Source organism: Monodon monoceros, unplaced genomic scaffold (assembly GCF_005190385.1).
Source record: "Monodon monoceros isolate NGI ecotype Baffin Bay Population unplaced genomic scaffold, NGI_Narwhal_1 Super_Scaffold_6, whole genome shotgun sequence".
In the NCBI taxonomy this organism is placed as follows: Eukaryota; Metazoa; Chordata; class Mammalia; order Artiodactyla; family Monodontidae; genus Monodon; species Monodon monoceros.
Window position 1 is genome coordinate 53,115,991 of NW_021703783.1, and position 13,876 is coordinate 53,129,866.

Here is a 13,876-nt window from a genome sequence, read left to right on the forward strand (position 1 = left end):
ATTAACAAAATGGCAATAAGAACATACATATCAATAATTACCTTAAGCATAAACAGATTAAATGCTCCAACCAAAAGACACAGACTAGCTGAATGGATACAAAAACCTGTATATATGCTGTCTACAAGAGCACTTCTGATCTAGGAACACATTTAGACTGAAAGTGAGGGGATGTAAAAAGGCATTCCATGCAAATGGAAATCAAAAGAAAGCTGGAGTAGCAATACTCATAGCAGTCAAAATAGACTTTAAAGACTATTACAAGAGACAAAGAAGGACACTACATAATGATCAAGGGAGCAGTCCAAGAAGAAGATATGACAATTGTAAATATATATGCACCCAACATAGGAGCACCTCAATATTTAAGGCAAATACTAAAAGCCACAGAAAGAGAAATTGACAGTAACACAGTAATAGTAGGGGACTTTAACACCCCACTTTCATCAATGGACAGATCATCCAGACAGAAAATCAATAAGGAAACACAGGCCTTAAATGACACATTAGACCAGATGGACTTAATTGATGTTTATAGAGCATTCCATCCAAAAGCAGCAAAATACACATTCCTCTCAAGTGCACAAGGAACATTCTCCAGGATTGATCACATGCTGGGCCACAAAGCGTAAATTGGTAAATTTGAGAAAACTGAAATCATATCAAGCATCTTTTCCAACCACAACATATGAGATTAGAAATCAACTACAAGAAAATAAAACTAAAAAACGTGGGGGATATATAGCCTGAACCAAGATGGAGTAGAAGGACTTGCTCTCATTCTCTTGTGAGAACACCAGAATCACAACTAGCTGACTAGCTGCTGGAGTATCATCGACAGGAAGACACCGGAACTCACCAAAAAAGATACCCCACATCCAAAGACAAAGGATAAGCCACAATGAGATGGTATGAGGGGTGCAATCACAGTAAAATCAAATTCCATAACTGCTGGGTGGGTGACTCACAAACTGGAGAACACTTATACCATAGAAGTCCACCTACTGGAGTGAAGGTTCTGCGCCCAACGTCAGGCTTCCCAACCTGTGGGTCCGGCAACGGGAGGAGGAATTCCTAGAGAATCAGACTTTGAAGGCTAGCGGGATTTGATTGCAGGACTTTGACAGGACTGGGGGAAACAGAGACTCCACTCTTGGAGGGCACACACAAAGTAGTGTGCGCATCGGGACCCAGGGGAAGGAGCAGTGACCCCAGGGGAGACTGAACCAGACCTACCTGCTAGTGTTGGAGGGTCTCCTGCAGAGGCGGGGGTGGCTGTGGCTCACCGTGGGGACAAGGACACTGGCAGCAGAAGTTCTGGGAAGTACTACTTGGCGTGAGCCCTCCCAGAGTCTGCCATTAGCCCCACCAAAGAGCCCAGGTAGTCTCCAGTGTTGGGTTGCCTCAGGCCAAACAACGCAACAGGGAGGGAACCCAGCCCCACCCATCAGCAATCAAGAGGATTAAAGTTTTACTGAGCTTTGCCCAACAGAGCAAAAGTCAGCTTTACCCACCACCAGACCCTCCCATCAGGAAACTTGCACAAGCCTCTTAGATAGCCTCATCCACCAGAAGGCAGACAGCAGAAGCAAGAAGAACTACAATCCTGCAGCCTGTGGAACGAAAACCACATTCACAGAAAGACAAGATGAAAAGGCAAAGGGCTATGTACCAGATAAAGGAAAAAGATAAAACCCCAGGAAAACAACTAAAAGTGGAGATAGGCAACCTTCCAGAAAAATAATTCAGAATAATGATAGTGAAGATGATCCAAGACCTCGGAAAAAGACTGGAGGCAAAGATCAAGAAGATGCAAGAAATGTTTAACAAAAACCTAGAAGAATTAAAGAACAAACAGAGATGAACAATACAATAACTGAAATGAAAACTACACTAGAAGGAATCAATAGTAGAATAACTGAGGCAAAAGAACGGATAAGTGACCTGGAAGACAGAATGGTGGAATTCACTGCTGCAGAACAGAATAAAGAAAAAAGGATGAAAAGAAATGAAGACAGCCTAAGAGACGTCTGGGACAACATTAAACACAACAACATTCGCATTATAGGGGTCCCAGAAGGAGAAGAAAGAAAGGACCAGAGAAAATATTTCAAGAGATTATAGTCAAAAACTTCCCTAACATGGGAAAGGAAGTAGCCACCCAAATCCAGGAAGTGCGGAGAGTCCCAAACAGGATAAACCCAAGGAGAAACACACTGAGACACATAGTAATCAAATTGACAAAAATTAAAGACAAAAATTATTGAAAGCAGCAAGGGAAAAATGACAACATAGAAGGGAACTCCCATAAGGTTAACAGCTGATTTCTCAGCAGAAACTCTACAAGTCAGAAGGGAGTGGCATGATAGACTTAAAGTGATGAAAGGGAAGAACCTACAATCAAGATTACTCTACCTGGCAAGGATCTCATTCAGATTCGATGGAGAAATCAAAAGCTTTAGAGACAAGCAAAAGCTAAGAGAATTCAGCCCCACCAAACCAGCTCTAAAACAAATGCTAAAGGAACTTCTCTAAGTGGGAAACACAGAGAAGAAAAGAACGTACAAAACAAACCCAAAACAATTAAGTAAATGGTCATAGGAACATATGTATCGATAATTACTTTAAACATAAATGGATTAGATGCTCCAACCAAAAGACACAGGCTTACTGAATGGATACAAAAACAAGACCTATCTATATGCTGTCTACAAGAGACCCACTTCAGACCTAGGGACACATACAGACTGAGAGTGAGGGGATAGAAAAAGATATTCCATGCAAATGGAAATCAAAAGAAAGCTGGAGTAGCAATACTCATATCAAATAAAATAGACTTTAAAACAAAGAATGTTACAAGAGACAAGGAAGGACACTACATAATGATCAAGGGATCAATCCAGGAAAAAAATATAACAATTATAAACATATATGCACCCAACATAGGAGCACCTCAATACATAAGGCAACTGCTAACAGCTATAAAAGAGGAAATCGACAGTAACACAGTAATAGTGGGGGACTTTAACACCTCACTTACACCAATGGACAGATCATCCAAAATGAAAATATATAAGGAAACACAAGGTTTAAATGACACAATAGACCATATAGATTTAATTGATATTTATAGGACATTCCATCCAAAAACAGATTACACTTTCTTCTCAAGTGCGCATGGAACATTCTCCAGGATAGATCACATCTTGGGTCACAAATCAAGCCTCAGTAAATTTAAGAAAACTGAAATCATATCTAGCATCTTTTCTGACCACAACACTATGAGATTAGAAATGAATTACAGGGAAGAAAACGTAAAAAACACCAACACATGGAGGCTAAACAATACGTTATTAAATAACCAAGAGATCACTGAAGAAATCAAAGAAGAAATCAAAAAACACCTAGAGACAAATGACAGCGAAAACAAGACAATCCAAAACCTATGGGATGCAGCAAAAGCAGTTTTAAGAGAGAAGTTTATAGCTATACAAGCCTACCTCAAGCTACAAGAAAAATCTCAAACAATCCAACCTTACACCTAAAGGAACTAGAGAAAGAAGAACAAACAAAACCCAAAGTTAGCAGAAGGAAACAAATCATCAAGATCAGAGCTGAAATAGAAACAAAACAATAGCAAAGATCAATAAAACTAAAAGCTGGTTCTTTGAGAAGATAAACAAAATTGATAAACCATTATCCACACTCATCAAGAAAAAGAGGGAGAGGACTCAAATCAATAAAATTAGAAATGAAAAAGGAGAAGTTACAACAGACACGGCAGAAATACAAAGCATCCTAAGAGATTACTACAAGCAACTCTGTGCCAATAAAATGGACAACCTGGAACAAATGGACAAATTTTTAGAAGGGTATAACCTTCTAAGACTGAACTGGGAAGAAACAGAAAATATGAACAGACCAATCTCAAGTAATGAAATTGAAACTGATTAAAAATCTTCCAAAAAACCAAAGTCCAGGACCAGATGCCTTCACGGGTGATTTCTATCCAATTAGACAAGAGCTAACACCAATCCTTCTCAGAGTCTTCCAAAAAACTGCAGAGGAAGGAACACTTCCCAACTCATTCTATGAGGCCACCATCACCCTGATACCAAAACCAGATAAAGAGACCACAAAACAAGAAACTTACAAACCAATATGACTGATGAATATAGATGCAAAAATCCTCAACACATTACTAGCAAGCAGAATCAAACAGCACATTAAAAGGATCATATTCCAAGATCAAGTGGGATTTATCTCAGGGATGCAAAGATTCTTCAGTATATGCAATTCAATCAATGACATATTAACGAATTGAATAATAAAAATCATATGATCATCTCGATAGATGCAGAAAAAGCTTTTGACAAAATTCAACACCCATTTATGATAAAAACTCTCCAGAAAGTGGGCATAGGGTGAACCTACCTCAACATAATAAAGGCCATATATGACAAACCTACAGCAAACATCCCTATCAATTGTGAAAAACTGAAAGCATTTCCTCTAAGGTCAGGTACAAGACAAGGATGTCCACTCTCGCCACTATTATTCAACATAGTTTTGGAATTCCTAGCCATGGCAATCAAGGAAGAAAAAGAAATAAAAGGAATCCAAATTGGAAAAGAAGAAGTAAAACTGTCACTGTTTGCAGATGACATGATAGTATACATAGAGAATCCTAAAGATGCCACCAGAAAACTACTAGAGCTAATCAATGAATTTGGTAAAGTTGCAGGATACAAAATTAATGCACAGAAATCTCTTGCACTCCTATACGCTAACAATGAAAGATCAGAAAGAGAAATTAAGGAAACAATCCCATTCACCATTGCAACAAAAAGAATAAAATACCTAGGAATAAACCTACCTAGGGAGACAAAAGACCTGTATGCAGAAAACTATAAGACAATGATGAAAGAAATTAAAGATGATACCAACAAATGGAGAGATATACCATGTTCTTGGATTGGAAGAGTCAACATTGTGAAAATGACTATACTACCCAAAGCAATCTACAGATTTAATGCGATCCCTATCAAATTACCAATGGCATTTTTTTACAGAACTACAACAAAAAATCTTAAAATATGTATGGAGACACAAAAGACCCCAAATAGCCAAAGCAGTCTTGAGGGAAAAAAACGAAGCTGGAGGAATCAGACTCCCTGAGTTCAGACTATACTACAAAGCTACAGTAATCAACACAATATGGTACTGGCACATAAATAGAAACATAGATCAATGGAACAAGATAGAAAGCCCAGAGATAAAGCCACACACTTATGGTCAACTAATGTATGACAAAGGAGGCGAGGATATACAATGGAGAAAAGAGAGTCACTTAAATAAGTGGTGCTGGGAAAACTGGACAGCTACATGTAAAAGAATGAAATTAGAACACTCCCTAACACCACACACAAAAATAAACTCAAAATGGGTTAGAGACCTAAATGTAAGACCAGACACTATAAAACTCTTAGAGAAAAACATAGGAAGAATACTCTTTGACATAAATCACAGCAAGATCTTTTTTGATCCACCTCCTAGAGTAATGGAAATAAAAACAAAAATAAACAAATGGGACCTAATGAAACATCAAAGCTTTTGCATAGCAAAGGAAACCAGAAACAAGACAAGAAAACAACCCTCAGAATGGGAGAAAATATTTGCAAATGAAGCAACTGACAAAGGATTAATCTCCAAAATTTACAAGCATCTCATGCAGCTCAATATTAAAAAAACAAACAACCCAATCCAAAAATGGGCAGAAGACCTAAATAGACATTTCTCCAAAGAAGACATAGAGATGGCCAAAAAGCACATGAAAAGCTGCTCAACATCACTAATTATTAGAGAAATGCAAATCAAAACTACAATGAGGTATCACCTCACACCAGTTAGAATGGGCATCATCAGAAAACCTACAAACAACAAATGCTGGAGAGGGTGTGGAGGAAAGGGAACCCTCTTGCACTACTGGTGGGAATGTAAATTGATACAGCCACTATGGAGAACAGTATGGAGGTTCCTTAAAAAACTAAAAATAGAACTACCATATGATCCTGCAATCCCACTCCTGGGCATATACCCAGAGAAAACCATAATTCAAAAAGACACATGCACCCCAATGTCCACTGCAGCACTATTTCCAATAGCCAGTTCATGGAAGCAACCTAAATGCCCATCGACAGATGAATGGATAAAGAAGATGTGGTACATATATACAGTGGAATATTACTCAGCCATAAAAAGGAACAAATTGGTCATTTGTTGAGATGTGGATGGATCTAGAGACTATCATACAGAGTGAAGTAAGGCAGAAAAAGAAAAACAAATGTTGTATATTAACAGATATATGTGGAACCTAGAAAAATGGTACAGATGAACCAGTTTGCAGGGCAGAAATTGAGACAGATGTAGAGAAGAAACGTATGGACACCAAGGGGGGTAAGAGGTGGGGTGGTGGTGGTGGTGGTGTGATGACATGGGTGATTGGGATTGACATGTATACACTGATGTGTATAAAATTGATGAATAATAAAAAAATGCAAAACGTATATTTTTTTTTTACAGTTTAAATAAAAACTCTGGTTTGTAAAGGAAGATTATACAGCTTTTGAGGACATGGGTTGGAATACTTTTTAAATGTAATTAATCTCAAATAAGCCAGGCAGAGGAAGACAAATACTGCATAGAATCACTTATACATGAAATCTTAAAAAAAAAAAAAAAAAAAAGCCAAAGGCTAGAAGCAAAGCAGAAAAGTGGTTGCCAGGGCAGGATGTGGGGGAAGTAAAGAGAGGTTGGTCATAGGGTACAAAGTTTCAGTTATAAGATGGATAAGGTCTGAGGATCTAACGAAAAACATGGTGACTGTAGTGATAACAGTGTATTATATAATTGAAATTTGCTGAAAGAGTAGAACTTAAACGCTCTTACCTCCCCCCAGAAAGGATAAATACGTGAGGTGATGGATGTGTTAATTAATGAGATGGGTGGAATCCTTTCACAATGTACACATACATCAAATCACCACAATGTACATTTTAAACATCTTGTAATTTTATGTCAGTTGTACCTCAATAAAGCTGAAATAATAGGTTTAAACATGTTTTATTCATATTGTTTATACTTTTGGATTTACTTAAATTACTTGAAGCTCTCAAACAGTCTAAGAGTTGGACCTGAAAGAACAGGTCTCCATCAGAGACCAGAAAAAATAGAACTCCTCTCAGCCATTTAGCATTTATCACCACCAGTACATATACAGTCTTTGGTTCATTTGTTGTCTAAAGCTGTGTTGCCATGGAACTACTCCTGAATATTTCCTTTGGCCTGTCAAACACATGCTATAGTTTCAGTGAAACCACGGATTCCCGCCCACCTTCCCCCTCCATTTTCAAGGAACCAAGTAGTTATTTTGGTATGAAGCTCTAAAAATCGTGTATTATGGTAGTTAAGGGTGACAAATTGCAACAATAATAGAAAAGATTAAACAACCAGAGCGTTAAAGTGAATTCAAACAAAAATTTTTTGTCTGTTCTATTTGGAATGGGTAAATTCAAAAACCACAGAACAGTTTTTGACATTATTATGACTGAAAGCTTGAATAGCTTTCCAGTTTTTTTACTTGTAGCTGGAATATGGTTAAGACAGAAACATACTTATTAAAATGACAGAGCAAATGGTATGGTTGTTTTAATATGTGGCTAGATAATCAAAATTATGAAAGAGTTCTATTTGGCATATATTCCAAATTTCTTTTAAAAATCAACATCAGGAGAGCTTGGAGAAAATTCTCACCTATTGTTATAGAATGGTGAGCTGCAGTACTCCTTCCTATGCTGTAAAGAAATTTAGAGCATATGAGATGGAAGAGAGCATACCAGGAGCTATTGTTCATTCTGTTAGTTGTTTTGAGGCTTTTAAATTAAATATTGAGTAGCTATAAAAGAAAGCTTATGAAGCTTACAGAAGATATAAAGAACATTACTGTTACCTCTGTTATTTCTTATGTGCCTCTCCCTGATCCTATTAACTTCTTTTCCCTTTGAGAGAGCACCATCCTGGATTTTGTAGTTTTATCATATGTGTTTAATCATTTTGCATGTTTTTAGACTTAATCCTATGGAATTTTATTACATCTTATTTCATGGCTTCTTTTTTTCAATATTATATTCCAGTGATTCACCCGTGTTACTGCTTGTAGCTGTATTTCATTGATTTTCATTGCTGAATACATTCCATTATGTTAATATGCTATAATTTCTAGTATCTATTTTACTGTTGATAGGCATTTGGGTTGTTTCCATTATTTATTATTAGCAGTGCTGCTGTGAACACTTTCTGTTTGCTGCTCGTTTATAGAAATTTACTTTTGATTTGATTTGCTAACGTCTTAAGGAATGTTCACATCATGTATTTGACCTGTAATTTTCCTATTTTGCAATGACATGTTTAGATTTTGCTATCAAAGTTATTCTTGCTCCAGAAAAGGACTTACAGAGTGTTCCTACCTCTTCTTTTCCCTTTTATGTAATCTGGAATAGTTTGTTTAAGACTGGAATTACTAGTGTATTTTTCCACTTGGTAGAGCTTACCTGTAAGACCTTCTTTTTTGAGGGAGGATTTTAAACTACTGACAGATTTTTAAATTGTTATAGGATTATTCAGTTTTTCTGTTTCTTAAGTCTGTTTTAGTAGGTTACAGTTTTCTAGAAATGTATCAATTTTTATGATTTTAAAAAATTAGTGGCATAAAGTTATGTATAATATCCTCTTGTTTTTAAAGAATATACTCACAGTGCCCCCGTTATTCTCTGTAGCATCTGTACTTGTTCCTTATTTCTCATGTTGTTTATTTGTACCTCCTCTCTTTTTTTCTTCATTCTCACTAGAAGTTTGTCAATTTTGTCAGCTTTTTCAAAAAACCAAATTTGGACTTTGCAGATTATTGTGTATCTGTTTTCTATTTTGTTAATTTCTGACGTTGTCATTTAAAATTGCCTTTTTTCTGTTTCCTTGGGCTTATTTTGCTAGAGTTTTTTTCTCACCTCTACAATGAATAGGTGCTCAGCTCATTGTGATTGTTTTAAAATGCTTTGACACCCTTTCCTTAAAAAAAAAAATGGGACCTGATTTTCCGCCTCTTGTGAACAAGACTTAGTGACTCACTTCTCACAAATAGAATGTGGCAAAAATGATGGTATGTGGCTTCCAAGAATAGGTCACAAAAAGAATAGCTTCTGCCTGGCTTTTCCTCTTTCGGATCACCCACTTGGGAGAACCTAGCCACCATCTAATGAGAACATATAAGCAGCCCTCTGTGAAGGGCCAGGTGGAGAGAAACTGAGGTCTCCCTGCCAACAGCCAGCACCAGCTTGCCAGCTAACAACCTTGGAAGTGGATGCTTCTCTTTCATTCAAGCCTTCAGATGATGGGACTGCAACCTCACGAGACACCTCAAGCCAGAACCATGTAGCCATGCTTTTGAAATCCTGACCCACAAAAACTATGAGAGAAGATAGATATTTATTGTTGTTCTACACCATTAGCTTTTGGTGTAATTCATCTTGCAACAGTAGAGACTATTATAATATATTCATTAATCACCAGCCCTTCTACCCTGACATAAGCATTTAAATGCTATAAATTTCCCTCTACACATTGTTTTAACTAAATCCCACAAATTTGGATAGGCAGTATTTTTCATTATCATTAAGATTTAAATATTTTCTAATTTCCATTATTTCTTCTTTGACTTATGAGTTACTTAGAATTATGTTTCATAATTTCCAAATATATATTGCATATTTGTTATTGATTTCTAGTTTAACTGCATTTTGAGCAGAAAATATAGTCTATATGATATAATCCTTTAAAAAAAAAACACGTGGGGGCTAAACAAATGCTACTAAACAACCAGTGGGGCATTGAAGAAATCCAAGGAAGTAAAAAAATAACTAGAGACAAATGAAAATGAAAATATGACAATCCAAAACCTACACGACACAGCAGCAAAAGCAGTTTTAAGAGGGAAGTTTATAGCAATACAATCTTAGGAAACAACAAAAATCTCAAATAACCTAACCTTACACCTGAAGCAAACAGAGAAAGAAGAACAAACAAAATCCAAACTTAGAAGGAAAGAAATCATAAAGATCAGAGCAGAAATAAATAGAGACAAAGAAAACAATAGAAAAGATCAATGAAACTAAAAACTGGTTCTTTGAAAAGATAAACAAAATTGACAAACCTTAAGCCAGACTCATCAAGCAAAACAGAGAGAGGGCTCAAATCAAAATTAGAAATGAAAAAAGTTACAATGGACACCACAGAAATACAAAGGATCATAAGAGACTACTACAAGCAACCATATGCCAATAAAATGGATAACGTAGAAGAAATGGACAAATTCTTAGAAAGGCATAACCTTCCAAGACTGAACCAGAAAGAATTAGAAAATATGAACAGACCAATCACAAGTACTGAAATTAAAACTGTGATTTAAAAACTCCCAACAGGGGCTTCCCTGGTGGCACGGCGGTTGGGAGTCTGGCTGCCGATGCAGGGGACACGGGTTCGTGTCCCGGTCCGGGAGGATCCTGCATGCCGCAGAGGGGCTGGGCCCGTGAGCCATGGCCGCTGAGCCTGCGCGTCTGGAGCCTGTGCTCCGCAACGGGAGGGGCCACGACAGTGAGAGGCCCGCGTACCGCAAAAAAAAAAAAAACTCCCAACAAACAAAAGTCCAGGACCAGATGGCTCCACGGGTGAATTCTATCCAACAATTAGACAAGAGCTAACACCAGTCCTTCTCAAAGTCTTCCAAAAAATTGCAGAGGAAGGAACACTTCCCAACTCATTCTATGAGGCCACCATCACCCTGATAACAAAACCAGATAAAGATACCACAAAAAAGAAAATAACAGGCCAATATCACGGATGAACACGGATGCAGAAATCCTCAACAAAATACTAGAAAACTGAATCTGTCAGTACATGAAAAGGATCATAAACCATGATCAAGTGGGATTCATCCCAGGGATACAAGGATTTTTCAGTATCTACAAATCAATCAGTGATACGCCATGTCAACAAATCGAAGAATAAAAACCATATGATCATCTCAATAGATGTAGAGAAAGCTTTTGACAAAATTCAATATCCATTTATGATAAAAACTCTTCCAAAAGTGTGCATCGAGGGAATCTACCTCAACATAATAAGGGCCATATATAACAAGCCTACAGCTAACATCATACTCAACGGTGAAAAGCTGAAAGCATTTCCTGTAAGATCAGGAACAAGACGAGGATGTCCACTCTTGCCACTTTTATTCAACATAGTGTTGGAAGTCCTAGCCATGGCAGAGAAGAAAAAGAAGTAAAAGGAATCCAAACTGAGAAAGAAGTAGTAAAACTGTCACTGTTTGCAGACGACATGATACTATACATAGAAAATCCTAAAGATGCTACCAGAAAACTACTAGAGCTCATCAATGAATTCGGTAAAGTTGCAGGATACAAAATAAATACAGAAGTCTGTTGCGTTTCTATACACTAGCAATGAAAGATCAGAAAGAGAAATTAAAGAAACAATCCCATTTACCATCACATCAAAAAGAGTAAAATACCTAGGAATAAACCTACCTAAGGAGACAAAAGATCTGTATTCAGAAAACTATAAGATGCTGAGGAAAGAAACTGAAGATGACACAAACAGATGGAAAGATATACCGTGTTCTTGGATTGCAAAATATATTGTCAAAATTGTCAAAATATTATCATATTGTCAAAATGACTATACTGCCCAAGGCAATCTACAAATGCAATCCCTATCAAATTACCAATGGCATTTTCCATAGAATTAGAACAAAAAATCTTAAAATTTGTATGCAGACACAAAAGACCTTGAATAGCCAAAGCAGTCTTCAGAAAGAAAAATGGAGATGGAGGAATCAGGCTCCCTAACTTCAGACTATACTACAAAGCTACAGTCATCAGAACAGTATGGTACTGGAACAAAAACAGAAATATAGATCAATGGAATAGGATAGAAAGCCCAGAAATAAACCCACACACCTATGGTCACAATCTGCAACAAAGGAGTCAAGACTATACAATGGAGAAAAGACAGTCTCTTCAGTAAATGGTGCTGGGAAAACTGGACAGCTACATGTAAAAAAATGAAATTAGAACATTCTTTAACTCCATACATAAAAATTAACTCAAAATGGATTATGGACCTAAATGTAAGATCGGATACTAGAACACTCTTAGAGGAAAACAGGCAGAACACTCTTTGGCATAAATTGCAGCAATATCTTTTTGCATACGTCTCCTAGAGTAATGGAAATAAAAACAAAAATAAACAAATGGGACCTAATGAAACTCAGAAGCCTTTGCACAGCAAAGGAAACCATAAACAAAACGAAGACGACCCACAGAATGGGAGAAAATATTTGCAAACAATGCGACTGACAAGGAGTTAATCTCCAAAATTTACAAACAGCTCATGGGCTCAGTATCAAAAAAACAACCCAGTCAAAAAATGGGCAGAAGACCTAAATAGACATTTCTCCAAAAAGACATACAGATGGACAAGAGGCACATGAAAAGATGCGCAGTGTCACTAAAAATTAGGGAAATGCAAAACAAAGCTACAATAAGGTATCACCTCACACCAGTCAGAACGGCCATCATCAAGAAGTCTACAAACAAGTGCTGGAGAGGGTATGGAGAGAAGGGAACCCTCCTACACTGTTGGTGGGAATGTAAATTGGTGCAGCCACTATGGAAAACAGTATGGAGGTTCCTTAAAAAACTAAAAATAGAACTACCATATGATCCAACAATCCCACTCCTGGGCATATACCCAGAGAAGGCCATAATTCAAAAAGACACATGCACCCCAATGTTCACTGCAGCACTGTTGACAATAGCCAACATATGGAAGCAACCTAAATGTCCATCAGCAGAGGAATAGATAAAGAAGATGTGGTACATATATACAATGGAATGTTACTCAGCCATTAAAAAAGAATGAAATAATGCCATTTGCAGCAACACATTAGAATCCCAGCTCCCAAGTCACTAAACATTCCCAAGCCTCAATTTCATCACCTATAATATGGGGATAATATGTATACCTTCCAGGATTGTTGTGAAGATCAAACACAAGTAACAGAACAGGAGGCTCAACGAATATTAATCCTTTCTTAATCCTTCTCTTTCTTCTTATTTGGATAAGAAAAATGATACAAGGAAAAGAAGGACTAACTATATAAGTTTAAAGTTGACACAGAAATACTGGATAAGTTGCTGGGGTCTCAGTTCATCTTTGTTCCGCAAGAGCAAGGATATATGAAGGAGGAAGCTATGGTTATTTCTTCCTTTTTTAGGTCTCTGAACTAGCTTATAGTCTTCCTGCCACTTTGAAAGTCTGTGCATTTGAGCAAGATAGCTTGTAGTACTGGCAGTATGTGTGTTGGCATCTTTTCTATTTTTCATTGTCGTCTTCAAAACCAACAAAATCAAACAAAACCAACCCAAACTCATAAAAAATTAAACTATCTTTGAAATTGACTTTACACCAAAGATTCAGGATGCTAAGGCAGGAGACACCAAGAAAAAAAATGTCATGGTACCTTAAAAAAAATTTAGCAAACAGTAATCAAAACAGCATGGTACTGGCACAAAAACAGACATATGGATCAACGGACGAGAATAGAGAGCCCAGAAATAAACTCACACACCTATGGTCAATTAATCTTTGACAAAGGAGGCAAGAATATACAATGGACAAAAGACAGTCCCTTCAGCAAGTGGTATTGGGAAAGCTGGACTGCTGCACGTAAACCAATGAAGTT

The 13,876-nt window shown here is 37.1% G+C and overlaps 1 protein-coding gene across 2 annotated transcripts in view; it reads right to left on the bottom strand.

The window, feature by feature from the left end:
- The window catches only part of CPM (carboxypeptidase M), a 127,698-nt gene that overhangs the window by 50,098 nt on the left and 63,724 nt on the right, over positions 1 to 13,876 (bottom strand). The window lies entirely within an intron of this gene.